At 37.0% G+C, this 3,085-nt stretch overlaps 1 long non-coding RNA gene across 1 annotated transcript; it reads left to right on the top strand.

The window, feature by feature from the left end:
* Window positions 1-277: 277 nt before the first annotated feature.
* LOC140321168 (uncharacterized) lies at window positions 278-3,085 on the top strand. The gene is made up of 3 exons (XR_011918841.1): window positions 278-587; window positions 1,346-1,481; window positions 3,051-3,085. It is a non-coding gene; the product is annotated as an uncharacterized lncRNA (long non-coding RNA).

Here is a 3,085-nt window from a genome sequence, read left to right as displayed (position 1 = left end):
ACCAGCAAGCTGAATTCCAAAGTGGTGCAAAACTGAACCCAGTAGAACCAAGTCTGAGTTAATTTTTCTGCGCATCTATCCTCTCATACCATCTTTTTTTCATAAAACAAATTTCAGCTACCCACCACAACCATGAGCATAAAGTAACAGAATAAATACAAAGAATATGGCCATGGACTTTGTAAAGCACTGCGTAATATGTTGGCACTATATAAATACTGCCTAATAATATTAATAATTGAACTTGGATTGGAGGACATATGCTATGTTTTTGGGATTTAATACTGGATCCTTTTATTGTATTACAATGATTTTTTTGACTTTTTTGTGATTTTTTTATGACCATAGAACAACTGTTATCTTTCTTCACATACAGTTAGAGTATACCATTCTATCCATTTAAAAAAAATGAAAGTCTGTCATTTTATTATATTTAATGTTCCTTATCATTTTTAGTTTATCCCATGGAAAAAGCTGTACCACCGATATGTTGCTAAAGACCTAGAAGCAGTAAAGGAAGTTAATGATATTCTTAACAAAAATGGCATTACTGCAGATAACCCAGATTACATCCTTAATCTAGTAAGGTAAGAAGTGTTACCTATATTCCTAATAAAATGACACTGAAAGTGCAATTATTGTGTATCTGGAGTCAGGGTCAGCAAAAATATACTGACTCCACAATTCTTACAATAAATGACTGCAATGCTGTACAACTGGGGAGTAACTCTCGGGATGTTTATTCTTACAGTAGTCATCTCTAGAATAACCTTTCTTGAACTTTTGAACAGGGGGAACCCTTGAATTAACTTTTGAATTAACTAGGTCTTAAGGAACCCCTTATATCAATAATATATCCACAGCTCACAGTACATTGATGTGATGGTCTGTAAGAATGCCTCTTACATATCTGGCCAGTAGGAAAAATATCACCATTACAGATAACTAAAAAGACCTGAACAGTACAAGACATTACATAAAAACTGATATAGGGACCCAAATGTATCACTACACAACAACATAATAAAAATGCAAAGTTTAACACTTTAATTATAACAACAGTACAAATAATATATACATTCAATGATTATTAAAAACAAAAACAATTAAATTTGGTGATTTTGGCGTCTAGATTAGCCATAGTATGAACTTTGTGCATCTACTGATATTTATCATGTTTTTGAAGGAAGTTCTTAAAGACATCTTCATTTTTTATCACCTAAAATTTGTATATTTCAGCAATAGTGAACCAATTCTTTTGACCTAATAAGAGAAAATTGTAATTATTTGTCTTGCTGTTATGAATGAGCTTCTGTTCAGTCTTTACTAATACTGTATCTTTTAGGTGTTTTGCATCCGTGGTGCATGTCCGTCAGACAGACTTCAAGAAAATCTTGGATAGTTTAAAGTTCCATCATTTGTATCAAATGTCTGAAAGATCTGCTGCTTCTAGATGTCCTGATCTAAGGGATGACACAGGGGTATGTATATGTGACATTTGTTGAAAACCAGACACCATCATAAAATCTGCTTGGTTACTCCCCATATCACCATCTTAATTGACTGGACAATGATTCAGCTTGTGGGACTGGGGGCATTAATTCAGTCAAGGAAAGATAATGAGGTTTATTTGCTAAATGTGTTTAGGCTATTTACTTTGCTGAGTGAATGTGGTAAAAATTCACTGTCGGGCAGTGTAGAGCTTAGTGCTATGAATAGAACCAGTCGCCAGGGACACTAACTTCTGAGCATAGGCAGGCTTTGCTTCCTCGGTGGCCAAAGAGGATTGCTGTGGACCAAAAAGTCTGGTGTGGAGTTTGTTTCAGAGATGCAGCAGTAACAGGCTCCTGGACCTGACCAGAGCCATATGCAGGCTCCTGGACCTGAGCAGAGCCATATGCAGGCTCCTGGACCTGAGCAGAGCCATATGCAGGCTCCTGGACCTGAGCAGAGCCTGAGCAGAGCCATATGCAGGCTCCTGGACCTGACCAGAGCCATATGCAGGCTCCTGGACCTGACCAGAGCCATATGCAGGCTCCTGGACCTGACCAGAGCCATATGCAGGCTCCTGGACCTCTGGTAACTGCAGGGTACCTGCAAACAAGTAAGTCTGTGCCATAATTGACAGTTATGCTGTTTATACTTGCCAATTATGATAAAAGCTCACCCACACCAAAAAGTTCAGTTCCATTTAAAGCTGAATACAATAAATCCTGCAGAGTGATACATCACTTTGGTAAGTGAACAACCTAAACTCATTTAGTAAATCAAACACAATTTCTTTATCAGCTAGGCAACAAAGGGCTAAAATATTTTGATTAGCTTTAAGCCAGCAGCTACTCAAATTTTGCAGAAAACTTGCTGAAACCTTCTAAGAGTTTGTTTAAAGATGTTCCCATGATTGATGTAAATTCTCCCTGTCCAGGGCTGCAGAAAAGTTGCTTTAACTCTATTGAAAGCTTTATGGATGATTGTTTTTCAGACAAGCAGGGCTAGGCCTTAAAAGTATAAGGAGAAAAAAAAGATAATCTCCTTCATGCAAATTTATTCCACATAAAGGCTGACTTTTTACCGAGTCATACATTTTGGTAATAAAAAACAATGTTGATATAGATTTACCATGCCCTTTCTGAATACGACTACCCAGTAGGAGGGATCGAGTTTTTTAAGCCCACCTGTGCAGTCTCAATAAGTAACCCTCAGGTCAATAATGACTCACTGATGCCTCTATGAGTCCAGAATCAAATTATCTGCATTTGTAAACAACTAAATTACTCAAAACACTGGAATTTTGACTGCTATGGACTCCATCAGAAAAACAAAAATTTTCTCTTGGATGCAAACCCATCTGAGATAAAGTATCATAGCGCAGTATTGTAAAGTAGGGGACCCTGTTATTCCCTTAGTCCCGATATCCCAGACTTATTTAACATGTATTAAAGGTTTGCATTAAATTCTTGTAGTGTAAAGTATTATGTACACTGAAATATTCATGTATTTTAGCTCTTGCCATTAGTTGCAAAACTTGCTAAACACTTCTATTTTTGCAGACGATAAATGCATGGGCAGTGGTGGCAGTGCTTGT

Source organism: Pyxicephalus adspersus, unplaced genomic scaffold (assembly GCF_032062135.1).
Source record: "Pyxicephalus adspersus unplaced genomic scaffold, UCB_Pads_2.0 Sca1058, whole genome shotgun sequence".
NCBI lineage: Eukaryota > Metazoa > Chordata > Amphibia > Anura > Pyxicephalidae > Pyxicephalus > Pyxicephalus adspersus.
The sequence above is the reverse complement of the archived record's forward strand: the minus strand, read 5'-3'. Positions and strand labels throughout refer to the sequence as shown.